This window comes from Abrus precatorius, unplaced genomic scaffold (assembly GCF_003935025.1).
Source record: "Abrus precatorius isolate BTA unplaced genomic scaffold, Abrus_2018 Scaffold9, whole genome shotgun sequence".
Lineage (NCBI taxonomy): Eukaryota > Viridiplantae > Streptophyta > Magnoliopsida > Fabales > Fabaceae > Abrus > Abrus precatorius.
The window spans coordinates 5,907,395-5,926,806 of NW_020874439.1; the positions used below are offsets into that span (position 1 = coordinate 5,907,395).

The 19,412-nt window shown below is 35.2% G+C and overlaps 1 pseudogene; it reads right to left on the minus strand.

The window, feature by feature from the left end:
• The window catches only part of LOC113850663, a 94,176-nt pseudogene that overhangs the window by 25,785 nt on the left and 48,979 nt on the right, over positions 1-19,412 (minus strand).

The following is a 19,412-nucleotide window of genomic DNA, read 5'->3' on the forward strand; positions in this document are numbered from 1 at the left end:
ACCCTTTAGCTGATGAAGGGGCAACCTGAAATATATATTTATATACATACCTTGGGTCTTAAAGTGATTAGGGACAATGGCCAAGCAACATAAGTACCAATGACATCTCTCAGGGAATACAGGTTTGCTTGTTTATGTGGGACAGGCAGTGCAGAGTCCTTGATAGTCATATTTTAGTACATCTTTCTCTCCATGTTTTTGGTTTAATTGTGCTTCATTAGCGCATTATTTTGATGTGTTAGTTTAGATTTGTGTTAGTAAGTAATTTAGGATTTAAATATAAATCTTTCTTAATTCCCGCCATAATTTCTTATTTTAACACAGTTTCTTGTAAAGACCATATCTAGAGCTACACTTCTCAAAATTGGACAAAATTGGTGTCCCTGGAAAGATAAGACAGAGATCTACAACTTCTCTGTTGGAAGAAAAGCCCAGTTCAAGCATCTTCAAGTCCAAAATTGCATCACAATGTTGCGGCCCTGCACTAAAATTTTCAGAATTTGATTGTATTATTAATTTTACTTAGTTAGGAAGTTGGGTCTTAATTAAGCCCAATTATTATGTCTTTTACTTAGTTAGGTGTTTAGGAAACTCATTAGGGAGTTGGGCCTTAATTAAGCCCAATTATTTTATCTTTAAATAGAGGTTATGACTCTATGTACGAATCCTTGTTTTTCTTTTCCCGCAGTTTTTTTTAGAATTACAAGTCTTTATTTTAAATTCTTTCCTTTATTTTCGTCTCTCTACCTTCCATCTTTTCATATTTTCTAGTTTTGGCTGAAGCAAACATGATCATGAAGCAAGGCTAATCCATCAATCGGTTAAAGGTTTCAAGAACAACATTGCGTTTGAGTTTCGGGTTAGGTTCTATCGAATTCGCGCTTTTCCTCCTCTTTTCTGATTAGGATAATTACGTTTTTCATGATATTGATTTTTCGTTTGCATTCTAAATAGAGAATGAGAATTTTAGATTTGAAATAAATGAATTCACCTAATTCAATAAATCAATTGTTCTGAATTTTGTTAGAGCATTGGATTTGGGATTGCAGTTCTTGTTTTGATAAAATTCATAATCTAGATTTAGATTTTGGGTTATTAATGTCGTATTGAATTAGTGTTGATTGGAAATTCGTTGGAATTATATTGGTGTAACAATGAGAATTGCGTTGTAGTGATTGAGATCTTGATTTGGTTGAATTTCATATTTTGTTTCGCTATAATTATTCCTTGTTCTTTTCTTTTCTATTGTTTACAATTTAATTCAAAATAATCCTTCTCTAAGCTAATCAAAAATCACATGATGGAATCAGAAATAGAATGTATCTTATGTCCTTGTGAGATGACCTAGGTTTACTCCTTGTATTGCAAAATATTTAAGAAAATATGGTTTGTTTGATACCATTGCGACGTGGTTATCAAAATGGTGCCATTGTCGGGGACATAAGTCAATTTGTTTTTATTTCATCATGTGTACTAACTGATTCGGTGTTTCTGTGTTTGTGCTACATTTCATCTGTGTTTTTATTTCATAGTGCATTTTGTTCGTCTATTCCGTTCTGCATATTGTGTTTATGTTCGTTTGCAAACTCTGAAACTAAGTATTCTATGTTTTTGTGTTCGTTTGCAGATTTAGTTTTGCATTTCAATTCGTATGTGTGTGTTGATCAATTCGTGTTTTAATGTTTATTCATGATCCTTTGATTGTCTATTCCATTATTTCATTGCAATTGAGTGTGTGATTGTGATTGGTTCAATTGTTGTGGCTGCATGTGAAAAACATAGTTGCTGCATATTTTGATATCATATTTTACTTTTCATGCACTATTCATCAGATTTTGAAAAATTCCAAAAAAATACCTAGAGATTGAATATTGATCTAAATTTTTGTGTCCACATTTCTTTTAGTGTCTATTAGTGCTTAGAGTTGGTAGATTGCAAAAATCATTAATAGAAAAAGAGATACATTGTGGTGGCCAAGAGAATTTTTGTGAAACTTAAAAGTGCCATAACTTTTGCTAGGAATGTCAGAAATTAACCCACCACACATGACTTTGGGGTAGAAAAAAAATTTCCTATCTACTGCAACCCGCTCCGCTAGTTAAGGCTGCCCCAATTTTCAAAAATTGCATGTTTTCTATTTTTTTTTATTTTTCAGCATTTATTGACCTATTTTTCTTGATTTTAGGCTTCTAGTTTCCATGGTAAATCAATTCCAAAAAAATCTGAAATTTTTTGTGGTGTTTTTCTATACCAAAAAGAGATTTATCATCGTCCCACTTCATTCATATCGTGCATTTTGATGGTACTTGCTTTGTAAACCTACTTTGTGCATTCATTGATTGCTTGTTGTTCTTGTTGGTTCTAACCTTACATGACCAGGGCCAACCCTAGTGTAGTGAATCAACCTGATCCTGAGATAGAAAGAACACTTCGTAGGATAAGAGCTAGCAAAAACAGTGGTAGTGTACTCAGTGTTTCTGAAACTGTTAATCCTATTGTTAGTGAATCTGAGATTGAAATTGAGGATATGACTAATAACCCTGAGCTAACTTTGAAGGAATTGGCCACACCTAATGTTGTGTATCAGTCATGGTGTGTCCAATATCCTGAAGACGAAACAATTTCCTGTGAGCTTAAATCTGGACTTATCTATTTGTTGCCAAAGTTTCATGGACTTGTAGGTGAAGATCCTCATAAGCATTTAAAAGAGTTTCATGTGGTGTGTTCCACCATGAGACCTCAGGGAGTCTCTGAAGACCATGTCAAGATGAAGGCGTTTCCTTTCTCTCTGGATGGTGTTGCAAAAAACTGGCTTTACTTTCTACCTTCAACAATCACTATATGGAATCAAATGAAGAGGTTATTTCTGGAAAAATTCTTCCCTGCCTCTAGAACTGCAGCAATAAGGAAAAAGATTTGTGGTATAAGGCAGCTGAATGGGGAGACTTTGTATGACTACTGGGAGAGATTCAACAAGCTGTGTGCTACCTGTCCCCACCATCAAATAAGTGAGCAATTACTAATTCAATATTTTTATGAGGGACTAACTTTGATGGACAGGAGTATGATAGATGCGGCAAGTGGAGGAGCATTGATAGATAAGACACCACACTCTGCAAGGCAACTTATTACAAACATGGCAGCCAACACTCAACAATTCGGATTCAGAGAAGCTGCTAAGGGAGTGAATGAGATAGCACTTGGTCCTAGTACTAGTGCTATTTATGGTGTGGAAAATCAGAGGCTGGAAAACAAAATCAACGAGTTGACCACCATGGTGAGGCATTTGGCAATTGGTCAACAACAAGTAAGTGCAGTAAGTGAGCAACTAGCAAGAGTCTGTGGCATATGTACTTCCACTGAGCACCCTACGGATTCATGCCCTAGATTGCAAGAGACAGATGCAATCTACACAAACCAACAGCAGCAATATAGAGCTCCAAATCAGCAGCATCAGAATTATAACCCATACTCCCAGACATATAATCCAGGTTGGAGAGATCATCCAAACCTGAAATGGGGGGGCAATAGCAGCAGCAGCAACAACAACAACAAAGCCAACAACCTTCATTTCAACCTACTGTAGGCAAATATCAGCCTCTATTCAGGCAACAGCCACCTCCACCACCCCCTCCTGCATAAAGAAGTGAGCCGTCATTTCAGGAGATGATGCAACAGATGGCTACAAATAACCTGCAGTTTCAACAGAACATGCAAGTAATTGTCCAAGATTTGAAGATTCAGGTTGGACAGCTAGCAACTCAATTGAGTCAGATTCAATCTCAAGGTTCCAGTAATCTTCCTTCTCAAACAGGAAAATGTGAGTGCTATTACACTGCGAAGTGGAAAAGAGTTACTAGCAGTTGCAGCTGTAGCATTAGATTCTAAAAACAATAGTGATGCAGCTACTGAGAAACACGTTCCACTGCCTTTCCCGAACAGACCAGTAGCATCAAGAAAAAAACCAGAGTCGGATAATGAGTTGCTGGACATGTTCAGCAGAATAGAAGTAAATATTCCTCTCCTTGATGCCATCCGATAAGTTCCAAAATATGCAAAGTTTCTAAAGGAATTGTGTACTAATAAGAGGAAGCTGAAGGGTAATGAGCGAGTGAGTATGGGGAGAAATGGTTCTGCACTTCTTTAGAATAAGAATGTGTCGGCGATCATTCTACCTGAGTTACCACAGAAGTGCAAAGATCCAGGAACTTTCACCATTCCTTGTACTATTGGAGAGGAAGTTTTTACAAATGCTATGTTGGATTTAGGCGCTTCAATTAATGTTATGCCTGCATATGTTTTTAGATCATTGCAGATTGGAGATTTGATTCCTACAGGAAATGTAGTCCAGCTAGCCAACAAAAGCACTATGCAGGTACTTGGTGTCGTGGAAGATGTTCTTGTCAAGGTTGAGGATCTTCTTTTGCTTGCTAATTTTTACATTCTAGAGATGGAGGACGACCTACCCAGCAATGCCACATTAATCCTTGGGAGACCATTTTTGAGGACCGCGCGAACAAAATAGGCGTGCATGCAGGGACCCTTTCTATGGAGTTTGGTGACAATTTGGTGCATTTCAACATTTTTGAAGCAATGAGACACCCAGCAGAAAACCATTCTGTTTTTAGTTTAGATGTTATTGATTTGACTGTTGATGATTGCAAAAATTTAGATGATTTATTTGCTGATTTTGCAGATTTCACTAACCCATCTTGTACTTGTGATGATTCATCTATGTGTGCTGTTTGTAGTGTTGATGTTACAGGTGCAGCAGATATAGTTACACCAGTAGATGTTTCAACACTAGCAGTTGACTTATCTCCACCTCCATCAGTAGAGCTTAAGCCTTTGCTTGCACATTTGAAGTATGCTTACTTAGAGGACAACCAGCGACTTCCTGTCATTATTGCTCGTGATCTCAACTCTGATCAAGAGGAGAGATTATTGCAGGTTTTGAGAGAGCATAAGAAGTCCATTGATTGGACTCTTGCTGACCTTCCTGGAATTAGTACTGCTATTTGTATGCACCGAATTTTATTGGAGGATGAGTTTCGACCTGTGAGACAGCCACAGAGATGACTCAATCCTACTATTCTAGATGTTGTGAAGAAGGAGGTCACAAAGCTACTGGCAGCAGGTATTATTTATCCCATTTCTGACAGTAAGTGGGTTAGTCTTGTGCAGGTGGTCCCAAAGAAGACTGGGATGACTGTGGTGAAGAATCAGAATGATGAGTTGGTTCCAACCAGAGTTCAAAACAGTTGGCGAGTTTGTGTAGATTACAGAAGACTTAACCAGGCTACTCGCAAGGATTATTTCCCTCTTCCATTTATCGATCAAGTTTTGGAGAGGTTGGCAGGTAAATCCCATTACTGCTTTTTAGATGAATTTTCTAGATACATGCAGGTTCATATTGCACCAGAGGACCAACACAAGACCACATTCACCTGTCCATTTGGCACATTTGCTTACACCAGGATGCCATTTGGTTTGTGCAATGCTCCGGGCACCTTTCAGAGGTGTATGGTAAGTATATTTTTTGACCTTTTGGAGAGTTGCATGGAGATGTTTATGGATGATTTTACTGTCTATGGTTCTTCATTTGATGCATGCTTAGAGAATTTATCTAAGGTGTTACATAGGTGCATCCAAACTAACCTTGTGTTAAATTTTGAGAAGTGTCATTTTTTGGTCACAAAAGGTATAGTCTTGGGTCACTTAGTCTCCAGTCAGGGTATTCTGGTTAATAAGGCTAAAATTGATATCATTGCTTCTCTACCTTACCCCACTTCTGTGCGAGAAGTGCGTTCCTTCCTTGGACATGCAGGTTTTTACAGGAGATTTATACAGGACTTCAGCAAAATTGCACTGCCATTGTCCAAGCTTCTGCAGAAAGAGGTAGAGTTTGTTTTTGATCAGCCTTGTCAGCTAGCTTTTCAGGAGCTGAAGCGGCGGTTTACCACCACACCTATTGTTCAGCCACCTGATTGGGAGCTTCCTTTCGAGCTCATGTGCGACGCATCTAACTATGCACTTGGAGCTGTTCTAGCTCAGCGGGTTGGGAGGCTTTCTCATGTAATAGCTTATGCTTCTCGCACATTGGATGCAGCTCAAGTTAATTACACCACTACTGAAAAAGAGCTTATAGCTATTGTATTTGCTTTAGATAAATTTTGTTCATATTTGCTAGGCTCTAGGATTATTGTATATTCTGACCATGTAGCTTTGAAATTCCTGTTAAAGAGCCCTGATGCTAAACCCAGATTGATCAGATGGATGCTTCTCCTTCAAGAGTTTGATATTGAGATCAGAGATAGGAGTGGTGCAGAGAATTTGGTAGCAAATCACTTGAGTAGGATTGAAGGGGGGAATGTTGATTCCTTTCCGATTAAAGATGATTTTCCTGAGGAGCAGTTGATGCAGTTACATGATATTACTCCTTGGTTTGCTGATATTGTGAATTACCTGGTTGCAGGTGTCTTTCCTACAGATGCATCTAAAGCACAGATAGCCAAACTAAAAAGTGAGGCTAAATATTATGTTTGGGATGACCCTTATCTTTGGAGATTTTGCAGCGACCAAGTGATTCGAAGGTGCATTCCATATCAGGAGATCCATTATGTGCTTCAATTTTGTTATGGTTCACCTGTTGGAGGACATTATGGATCATATAGGACAGCTAGGAAGGTGTTGGAGAGTGGGTTTTACTGGCCTACCATTTTCAGAGATGCACATCAATTCTCCAGCACCTGTGAGCAGTGTGAGAAAGCAGGGATGGCCATTACACAGAGACATGAGATGCCTCAGCAGCCGATCATTTTCTGTGAGATTTTTTATGTTTGGGATATTGATTTTATGGGTCCATTTCCTGTATCTTTTGGTTACACATTTATTTTACTAGCTATAGATTATGTTTCCAAATGGGTGAAGGCTAAGGCCACCGAAACTAATGATTCTAAAGTTGTTGTGGATTTTGTTAGATCTAACATTTTTTGCAGGTTTGGTGTGCCTAAAGCCATTATCAGTGATAGGGGAAGCCATTTCTGCAATAGAAGCATGCAGGCTTTGCTTCATAAGTATGGGGTTGTGGATCGAGTGTCTACAGCTTATCATCCCCAAACTAATGGGCAGGTCGAGGTTTTTAACAAGGAAATCAAGCAGATTTTGCAGAAGATAGTACACCCCAATAGAAAAGATTGGAGCAAATTTTTGGAGGATGCTCTTTGGGCTCATAGGACAGCTTACCGGACATTGATTGGGATGTCTCCTTACAAGATTGTGTTTGGTAAAGTATGTCATCTGCCTATTGAGATTGAGCATAGAGCATATTGGGCGATAAGACATTGTAACTTGGAGTTTGAACAAGCAGGTATGGAAAGGAAGCTTCAATTACAACAGCTTGAGGAGCTTCGTTTAGAAGCCTATGAGAACTCAAAAATATACAAGTGCTTTTGTTCAATTCCCACCTAAAACTTATAGCCGGTAAACTTAGATCTAGATGGGATGGTCCTTTTGTTGTTACTAATGTGTTTTCCCATGGTGCAGTTGAAATTAAGAATGAAGTCACCGGTAGCATTTTCAAGGTCAATGGACATCAACTCAAGGAATTTCATCAAAGTCCAAAGTTAGAGGAGGAAATTGTAGAAAGCATGTCCTTGGAAGCACCAACTCTTGAACCTTGAGGAAGTTCTTTTCCCATTCTGTATTCTTTGAAATTGTCTTTGTTGTTTGGCTGCATTGAGGACAATGTAACTTTTAAGTGTGGGGGGAGTTGCATGAAAACTTGTGTTGCTTTTTTCATTTTCTACAGTTTTTGTTTTCTATTTTTTTTGTTTTCTGCAGTTTTCGTTTTCTATTTTTTTTTTTGTTTTCTGCAGTTTTTATTTTCTGTTTTTTGTTTTCTGCAGTTTTCATTTTCTGTTTTTTGTTTTCTGCAGTTTTCTGTTTTCCATTTTTTTTCTTTTTTTGCTGTTTTTCAAATTCTGTAGTTTGTGCTTCTATTTTTCTATTTTGATGATGTTTTGTTGGAGTTTTCATCCTTTCTTTTTAATTTCTAGATGTAGAAATTGTGAAAGTTGTTACACCATTTTTAGTTGATAGGTTGCAATACTTGATATGAGTCATTTTTACATTTTTAGTTGAGCAAGTTGCTTGAAAATTTTGAGTTTGATTCATTAATGATAGAATATAAACCTTGTGAGAATTTTGAGCATATTTTACTTCTTTCTTGTGTGATTTCACTCATGTTGCTAGATTACCTTTGGTTTTGCCTTGTATCTTTTTGAAGCTTCTTGTCACATGCATTATTGATATGATTTAGGCCTTTCTTCAAATTGTAGCTACTTTGCTAAATTGACTTCCCTTACATTGATTCCTCTTATTTACCCCCTTTGAGCCTTTATAACCCTTCCTTGATTTTAGCTCATTATAAGCCATATAGTGAAAAACCATGATGTTCCATAACCTTAGGGATTATACGAGCTTTGGAATTGTTTTGAGAATGAGCCTTTAATAAGTGTGGGGGTGCCTCTAGGAAATACTTCTATATTGTGGATATTGAGTTGTTTGGTATTTAAAAAAAAAAAAAGAAGAAGAAAGAAAGAAAGAAAAGCAAGCAAAAGAAAAAAAAAAGTATATATATATATATATATATATATATGTGGAAAACCATTGGGGTTAGGAGATTTTTCTAGGGTTAATCTTTTTGCTTATTTAAACTTATTCCCCATTGCTCCTCTTTTCTCTTTGGTTGTTTAAGCCTAAATTTCTTTTCCATCTAACCTTTACCTTGGCCACATTACAAGCTAAATAAAAGTCCTTTTGATTTTTAATAGCATGTGTTTCAAGTTATGGAAATTAGAAGCTTGTCAAAGCTTGATTGTGCTAGTTTTCATGTTGTGTTGAGCGTAAATACTAGCCGAAAATATTTGAGAGTTGAGAGCTATACACTATCTGTGAGGTTCTATCATTTTTGAATCTTTCTTTATTTTAACTTGCCTTCTTGCTTACTTTTAATGTCATTTGTGTCTCATTGATTGTTTGTTACCTTGATTCTAGAAATGTTTGTTCTCTTTCTTTATTCTTTACATTGGAAATTCATTAGAAAGTTTTGTCCCGGAGTACAAAGGATTAAGTGTGGGGGTATTTGATAGTCATATTTTAGTACATCTTTCTCTCCATGTTTTTGGTTTAATTGTGCTTCATTAGTGCATTATTTTGATGTGTTAGTTTAGATTTGTGTTAATAGTAATTTATTATTTAAATATAAATCTTTCTTAATTCCCGACATAATTTCTTATTTTGACACAGTTTCTTGTAAAGACCTTATCTGGAGCTACACTACTCAGAATTGGACAAAATTGGTGTCCCTAAAAAGATAAGACAGATATCTACAACTTCTCTGTTAGGAGAAAATCCCAGTTCGAGCATCTTCAAGTCCAAAATTGTATCACAATGTTGCTTCGCTGCACTAAAATTTTCAAAATTTAATTGTATTGTTGATTTTACTTAGTTAGGAAGTTGGGTCTTAATTAAGCCCAATTATTATGTCTTTTACTTAGTTAGGTGTTTAGGAAACTCATTAGGGAGTTGGGCCTTAATTAAGCCTAATTATTTTATCTTTAAATAGAGGTTATGACTCTATGTACGAATTCTTGTTTTTTTTTTTCCGCAATTTTTTTTAGAATTACAAGTCTTTATTTTAAATTCTTTCCTTTATTTTCGTCTCTCTACCTTCCATCTTTTCATATTTTCTGGTTTTGGCTGAAGCAAACATGATCATGAAGCATGGCTAATCCATCAATCGGTTCAAGGTTTCAAGAACAACATTGCGTTTGAGTTTCAGGTTAGGTTCTATCGAATTCGCGCTTTTCCTCCTCTTTTCTGATTAGGATAATTACATTTTTCATGATATTGATTTTTCGTTTGCATTCTAAATAGAGAATGAGAATTTTAGATTTGAAATAAATGAATTCACCTAATTCAATAAATCAATTGTTCTGAATTTTGTTAGAGCATTGGATTTGCGATTGCAGTTCTTGTTTTGATGAAATTCATAATCTAGATTTAGATTTTGGGTTATTAATGGTGTATTGAATTAGTGTTGATTGGAAATTCATTGGAATTATATTCGTGTAACAATGAGAATTGCGTTGTAGTGATTGAGATCTTGATTTGGTTGAATTTCATATTTCGTTGCACTACCTCTATAGAAACCTTACCATGCTCTGGAGGAAGAGCCATATTATGTAAGGAGTCCCCAACCACTGTATGATATACTTTACCTCTTGCAACCAGGCGAAAAGGTTTGGTCAAGTATAGCATACAATCATGATCACCCTACAAATGAAAGTTTGTTATATTCTGCAAAAATTAAATCAAAAGCATTAAACATTAAAAGCTAAATGATGATTTACTGTAGCTTAAATACCTCTAGGATCTCAACAGATGCAATTGGTGTGCAACTGCCTCTATGGCTGGTAGAAGGTGCATCTGCAGGCGTTTGGGGACCAATGTCCGTCATTGGTTGCATTTGAGGAGCAATATTGAAAGGGGGTGGCATACATGGTGGTGGGGACTGAGTAGGGTTTAATGGCATCTGACCTGACATGAATGGGGGCAGTCCCTGACCCCCTGTCAACTATGTCACTACATTGGTCAAATGCGCTACCCAATGCTTTATGTTTTGCCACTCGGTAGATGAAGGATGTGGACATGTAGCTGGCCCAAATACAGATTTTTGGGTCACCCCAAAACCTACAACCCTCACGCAACCTGGATGCTCTCTTACACCAAGTGCTTAAGAGAATATGTCATTTTTGGCTGTTGATTCAGTCTCAGCGTCTAGAGTGACCTGTGAAAGGGTTTCCTACAATAAACATAACAAAATACCCTGAGGTCATTAAAGGAGAATTCAAATAGAACTTAATGTATTTGAAAATACTAACACATTAGGCTTAACTACTTATAAATTCATGGACCATTTTTTGAACTCCTTCGTCATCAATACTACCTTGTTTATTTACCCTAGTAGCTTGCCAAAGGACATGTCGAGGTACTGAGGTTAAATTAGACCTAAATGTAGCAATCTACACAAAATTTAAGATTAAATACCCTTGTTAATAGGTTTAACATAAGTTTATGAAAAAGCATCACATTGTTACATTAGACACAAATATACATACCCATTCTTACTCTACCTGAGCATATCCCTTAGCTGACTTCCTATATCTGTACGACATTCCTTTCGCCCTTTGTGCATTAGCCTCGCTTTCTTTCTGTAATTAGGCATTCAGAAACGTACTAAATCAATACCTAATTATGATGGTGACAGTAATTTGAAGTAATAATGTGTGACAATTTACCTTGAAAGTTTCTGTGCAGCTTTGGTTGACAAAGTCCATCCAGTGATCAGTGACTGTGATGAATCTCTGATACTTCTCCAAAGGATAGGAGACACAATTTCTATCGTTGTCATAGATATGTTTCCTCAAACGTGTGTGGAATGTACGAAGGTCCCGTCCAGCTAATAAAAGAACAAAATCTTTGTGAATAGATTCCACCTCAAAAGTTTGCTACATTGGAAACAAAAAATATCAGACAAACTCTCTTCCGTAAACCACTATAAAATTACTGAAAGTGTGCTTGTGTACCTCAACTTGCTCCCAAATGTTTGCTCCCAAATGTGTTCTTTAACATTACTAGGGTCATTTGTCTAATCAGAATAACTGATTGCCACTGTACTCCTAGTAACAAAGCCAATGAAATGTGTAAATTTTGATTGGTTATAGTCAATCGGTTGACCTTTTGCATTCCAGCCAATCTATATGCAAATATAAATGTTGAGACAAAATTTAGTGTTACTAATATTAGCATAAAAGATCTTTGAATATCAATAATATTCATTGATGGTGACAATTTATTTGTAGCTTCTGTCCTAACTTCCTTGATTTGCTAATGGACTTAAGTTTAGTAATCCCTCTACTTTTTTTCTTTTTCGTCTCAGCAGAGTGATGAGGGGGACTCTCGTCCATGTTATCTAAAGAAGTCATCTTTGTAAAAAAAAGGGTAAAGGTTAACATTAAATAATTACATTCAGAGATAGAGTAAAATCATAAAAACAAAATATAATCAATTCAAATTTAATAATAAATGCACCTTTTTCTTTTTTTAGGAGCCTTACTAAGTTTCCTATAACCTTTTATTGAATGAAATGATGGATTTAACCAAATACCCTCTTCATGATCATGTCTTGCATAAAAATCCTCATCATCTGTTAATGTATCTGCAATTGACATGTGTTCAACACTTCTGAAAGGATTGTCCTCCACATTAACTTCTTCTTCCATTAATTCTCCATCGGTGAAAGCATTTACTTTATTAAACATTAAGACAATTGACCATGACTTGTCAACAGGATCATCGACATAGAACACTTGTCGAGCCTATGATGCAAGGATAAACGAATCATCTTGGTAACTGACCTTTTTAAAATCGACCCTTATAAAGCCCATATTGTCAATTCGAACACCACTGTTGTTGTCTATCCACTTGCATCCAAAGATTGCTACACAAAAGTTAGTGTAATCCAACTCCCATATATGTTCAATGACTCCAAAGTATGACATATTTGCATATATTGGATTTCTATCCTTTGTACTGGAGATATGCAATGATTCAGCAACAAAAGTGATCCCACTATTCTGCATTGTGCTTTGGTCGTCATGCTCTTTTGTGTAAAATATGAACCCGTTGACTAAGTACGAAGTGTATGAAAAAGCATCAATACAAGGACCTTTTGACAACCATCAAATCATTTCTGAAACAGAATTGTTATGCTGTATCAACTGTTCATCAACATGTTCTTGTAGCCATCCAATGAATCGCTGGTTATGTTCTTTTGTTATCCAATTCTCACCTCTGGTAGGATTTCTATGCTTCAGTGTCTCTTTGTGCAAGCTTATATATGGTTCAATTTTAGGGGTGTTTTGTAATACATACAAGTGTGCTTGTTCCCATTGCAGTCTAGGGACCTCTATTTGTTGACAACCACTACTACCTTCCCCTAAAGTCCTGCCTGTGTGACGTGATTTTGGAATACCACATGATTCAACATTTGACAGGTATTCATTGCAAAATTCAACTGCTTCTTCCACTAAATATCGTTCAGCAATACAACCCTCTGGTCTGCTTCTATTCTTAACATACCCTTTTAAAATCTTCATATATCTTTCAACGGCATACATCCATCGCATATATGCAAGGCCACACAATTTTATCTTTTCCACCAAGTGAATAGTCAAATGAACCATGATATCAAAGAATGACAGTAAAAAATACATTTCGAGTTCACATAAAATTTCAGCTATTTGGTTTTGCAAATATGGTAATCTCTCAAGATTAATCACTTTGCTACATATTTGCCTTGAAAAAGAAACACAACTTCGTGATTGCCATGTGAACCTTTTTGGGTAGAATAGATCGTATAGCAACAAGAATTAAATTCTCTATTAATATATGGCAATCATGAGACTTCAATCCTTTTAACTTTAGGTCCTTAAGTGATGCAAGACTTTTAATATTTGATGAATACCCCTCTGGAACCTTAACTGAATAAAGAGTCTCACATAAATATCGTTTCTCATTTCTAGACAAGGTACATGCTGTTAGCGGTAAAAAGGTCCGTTTTTCCTTCTTCACTGGAGCCAAATCAGATCGTATTCCCAACTTCACCAAGTTAAGTCTTGCATTGATGCTCTTTCTTTTTTTCCACGATGTTTAATAATGTACCAATCACACTTTCACAAACATTTTTTTCAACATGCATAACATCAACAAAGTGTCTTACGTATAAAGATTTTCAGTACGGTAACTGAAAGAAAATTGACATCTTCCAACCTGCGGTTGGAATTTGTTTGGCAAAAAGTTTTCCAAATGTTGTTCTTATATGTTTAACCTCATCAAAGATTTCTTCTCTACTCTTCAAATAAAGACATCGTCGTTCTTTACAACTTCTATTAAAAGTTTTTTTCATTTTTCTGAAAGGATGATTTTTTGACAACCACCTACGATGCCCCATAAAAATATTTTTGTGACAGTGCTCTAGTCTTATATAATCTATTTTTTCCTCACCTATTGGACATGCACATTGACCTTTGATGCTGTAACCAGAAAGATTTCCATATGCAGGAAAGTCATTAATTGTTCCATACAACATTGCCTTGATTGTGCAATTTTCATCTCTAAATCCGTCATATGCTTCTATGCCATTATCCCACAACAACTTCAAATCTTCAATTAAAGGAGACAACTACACAACAATGTCATTTCCAGGTTGTTTAGGACCAGAGATTAACAAAGAAAGCATCATATATTTTTGCTTCATACAAAGCCATGGAGGTAAGTTATACATTATTAAGATCACGGGCCATGTACTATGGGTGCTACTTTGCATGCTATAGGGATTCATTCCATCGTTTGCTAATGCAAAATGTATATTCCTTGTTTCAATTGCAAAGTCTTCATGGTCGTCGTCAAATTTTTTTCACTGCGGAGAATTTGTTGAATGCCTAAGCTTTCTATCTCTAATTCTGCCTTCAGCATGTCAAGTCATCTACTTTGCATTTTCTGCACTGCGAAATAGACGTCTTAACCTGGGTATTAGTGAAAAATACCACACGACCTTTGCAGGTGTTGATTCTTTCTTTAGGTATCATGATACATTATACTTTGGACATTTCCTTAGTGATGCATACTCATTTTGGAACAAAATGCAGTCATTAGTACAAGCATGTATCTTTTCATGGGTCAATCCAATGGAAGCAAGTACTTGTTTAGCCTCATATGTTCTCTTCAGTAGCACATTATCCTCCGGCAGCATCTCATGTAATAAACTTAGCAGTTCTGTGAAGCTCTTATCAGTCCATCCATTCGAGACTTTTAAGTTATAAAGCTTTAAAATAGAACTCAATCTTGTGAACTTTGTACATCCATTATACAATGGTGTTTCTGCATCATTTATCAGCCTCTTAAACATCTTTGGACAATCTCTCAGATCTTCTTCAATAACATTTGGAATTTTTTCAGCATGATCACTCTCATTTGTTCTAAATGTCTCTGCGTAATTGACACTTGATTTCATGTTAGTTGATGTACTTCCACCTTGTATCTCACTATACTTTGTCCAACAAGCAGATTTTTCATCTATCCCATTGCACATTAGATATTCTTCCAATTCTTCCGCATTTACTTGTAACATATTTAAACAACACCAACAAGGACAGGGAATAAGGTTGACATCAATTGCATGCTTAATCGCAAATCTAATGAACTCCTTGATTCTATCTTCGTATTCTTCACTTAATCGATCAGCTACCATCCAACTTCGATCCATATTTGCTCCAACTACGATTACGGTCAATATAAATGTTCATGTCTTATTAACTCCCACATGGTAGGGCCTTATCCCATTTGAGAACAAACTTTTTCCAACCTTAATTAACAATTGCTACTTAAATGTTGTATTTTTTACTTGACAAAATTTGGGCAGCATTTCGCATTAGTCTCCTAGTACACAACTTAAATATGAGATGATTTACCTCAATCAAGCATGCACCAAGAGACAATGAGAAATGCTTCAAACTCAAAATTTGTTAATTATTAAATACAACATTATGAGAAGCAAATGCTAACAAATGAATGAATAAGTTTGTTCACAAACTGTCCAACTTGGACAATTTGAGATTGAGAATAATAATTTATCAAAACATTATTTTCAATCTCAAACGAGAAAGTATGGTTTCACTCAATTTTAGATTTCAAATCATACACTACAAAGTTTAATCACTAACAATAATCATGCATTCATAACATTCTATAATACAACATCAATTTCATTCGTACACAGAGAAAATATACATTACGGGAGCAAAACAAACAATAATATCTTGTTCAATACATAAACTTATTTCAATTCCCAGGACAACATATATAACAACATGTTCCTCCTTTCTGTTTATATTGGAACAACAGAAAAACACAACAGAACATGAGGCTTCATTTCAGAAAATCAATTTTCACAATAATCAAATACATTTTCACATTAATCACTTGCATTACAGTCAACCAGTGTTGCATTTTCACATTAATCTCTTACATTATAACTAACCATTGTCCTAATATCATGTTCAACAAATCCTAAAAAACTATTCTAGCAATATTTCAGAGGTTAACAAAATAAGGTTCAACCTTTTCAAATCAACTTTTACAAAATAAAAACTAATTTCATTCTCTTTGTTCACACGACAGCAATGGTCAACATGTTAGTTATATTCAGTTCATACAAATTATAAACACAACAGCATGCACTAACCTGGAATTAAGAAATGAGTGCTATTTTGTCGCAGTTCAGTTGAAGCCAGAAATGGAGGACAGACGTTTGTCACTGTTCAACGTCAATAACACAGGTACATTTCAATGAACAGAGAGAATGAGAGAGTGCTAATGTCCAAACATGGCCAGTAAACAAAGAAATGATTATGAATATACCTTAAAATTGCGATTGCGATGTTAGGTGTGCTTGTTCTTCTGCAAAAATTTCTCAAAGAATACTGAACAGAGACAATTTTGAAGTATAGACTTGACAGAGTGACAGGGATCACCAGATTTGGGCTTAGGGTGTAACTTAAAAATACAACATCTGAGAGTAGTTAAGAAATAAATGCTCTCTAATCTACACCTTTCAGAGTGGTTCCGCCCTAACCGCTCTCTAATGTACACTTCTAAGAGCAGTTATTTAACAATCGCTCTCCAAAGTATATATTAGAGAGCGGTTCCAATTGAACCGCTCTCAGAAGTACATATTAGATAGCGATTCGATAGGAACCGCTCTAAAAAGTATATATTAGAGAGCGGTTAGAGTGGAACCGCTCTCTTAATGTTTTATACAAGGCGATTTTTACTAACCACTATCTAAGTAGACGCTCCAAAAGCCAATTTCCGGCGTAGCAATGTTAATTTCTAGAAGAAGAGGCTATTTATATTTGATAAGGGCTTCCTTGTTGTATGGAAACTACAAAGGAGAAAACATGCTACAAGGGTTTGTTTTGCATTTCAGTGTCAACTTTTGGTCATCAGTGAAATTAAAAATGCTTTAGAAGAAGCTACAGTGGAAATAATTAGTATGGCACAACCAGAGGTGACAAATGTTTGCCTCATTATTGGAACTTAACGCCACTTAACAGTTCTATTTATATACAATTCTTAGTTTGGAGAATCTGCTAAACTGTTACATTACAAATGTTATGCCATTGGGTCATTAAATGGAACTAATAGATATGAAATTTGTTCTCCTACAGGCTACAATTTCTCATCATGAAATTATGTCATCCTTTCCTCATCAATAAATGTTGAAGGAAATGGCTATAGAGAACCATTTTAAAATTTCAAGTCATCAAGAGATTCAAGACTACTGATACACTGAAGAATGACAGTTATACTTGTCAACGGAATTAATGGGAATTAATGGAAAACAGAATTGTATGGGATTGATTGCACAATTATTTGTAACGGTTATTCTTTTATTTAACATAATTAGCTATAAATGTATATATGGTAGTTTAGCTGATTTATTGGGCTGAAATCAACGTTACAGCTTGTAATATTACTGTATTTATATGAGCAATCTGAATGAGAAGGACACACAGTTCTTGGCCAAATATTTTCTTAATTTGACAATACTTTGGAAGTCACTGGACCCTATATGATCCAAATTGGAAATTTTATGTTTACTTGTACATTGCTGAAGTCACAGCTTCAGAAACCTAACTGAGGAAGTTTAACATAACTTGGCATGCAACTTCAAAATAGTATTATATCTCTAACATCACTTATGTCAAATATTTTGAAAATTTCATAATACACCAGCAAAATATCTCATTCCAAACCAAGAGATATAAGTAATAAACCTACTCATGGTACCAAACTTAATGAAATTCTGGATAGAACTATAATACGTATGCTAGAATAATCTAGAACCAAGAAGATGCAATGCCATAAATGAAGTCTCAAACAAACCTACGCCAAGAAATGCTCAAGTAGAAGTCCAGTAGATTTAAGAAACTGCATGCCATCAGCAGTAAGCCTTCTTATGCATTAACTTAATGGACTTCACAATACAACTACCCTAAACATGCACGGACAATGATACAAATGGAGGCACTATTGAGCCAAGTGACACCAACAACCCAATTGGTGAGAGTGGGCTAAGCAATGAACCAAAACCCATAAAAAAGAGCTCGAGAGAAACCTCAAGGCCAGCTGGTTGGAATGAATTCATCCATTAAAAATATAGTTCCTTAATTACCTTTGTCTGTTATTAGCAATTATGTTTTGCTTATGTTCATAAGAAGAGATTTGGAATCTTTTTCTGTTAGGATATGTGTTGTTCTTTTCATTTTTGTGAGTGTTCGTTAGAGAGGGAGAATTTCTTATATCAATTGTAAAAACCTATTTGAAAGAATATAAAAAATTTGGCTTACTACAAAACTTCTTTCCTGGAATATCAGATTTCTTTTCTTCATCTTCTATCAGACAACTAGAAGCAAGTGATGTGAAATCTTGAGCCAAATACACAAAACCAAAAACTGATAAGTTTGAACATTATTTTTAATATATAATTAACAGTGCTTACTTTTAGTCATTTTAAGTCCTTTAAGTTACAATATAGCGAGACTAGTAAGTATCTATGAAGCCTAGATATGTTAAAACAATCAAAGAATTCGTGTAAGACACTTATCTGATACTGACATGTGTTCGATACGTCTATACATGTAACCCAAAAGTATTCATAATTTAATTTGTTTTAAAAATTAATTTTCAACCCGATACGGCTTAAATACGGCTGATATATGGCTCTAATCATCCGACACGGCTGGGGTACAACTCTTAATCATCCGATACACTCCTAATTCCCAATTATAATACTAGTGGTTCTTTTCACCTTCTCTCTCTCTCTGTTCTTTCTTTTTCTTTTGACAACAGGCATTGTTACATGAAAGTTCATCAAGATCCGACCACAAAGTCAGCTCATACAAATAATAACTTGTTTTATATATAATTAAAAATTGAAACTAAGGTCAAATTACTTTATGAGTATTTCTTTTCTTGTTAAGTTAAATCTTAAGTGAAACTTTAAAACCAGAAATAAGTAATTAATAATAATAATAATAAAATTTTATTAAAAGTATATTTATTGTAATTTTATAATTTGAATATAATAAATATGTATTTTTAAAAACTATATAAGAGTGTTTAAATTCAATATTTAATAATAAGAGAAATATTTTGACTTAGTTACTTAGACAAAAAAAAAATATATGATCGCAAGTATTTTTTTTTAACGTGATCATTGATAT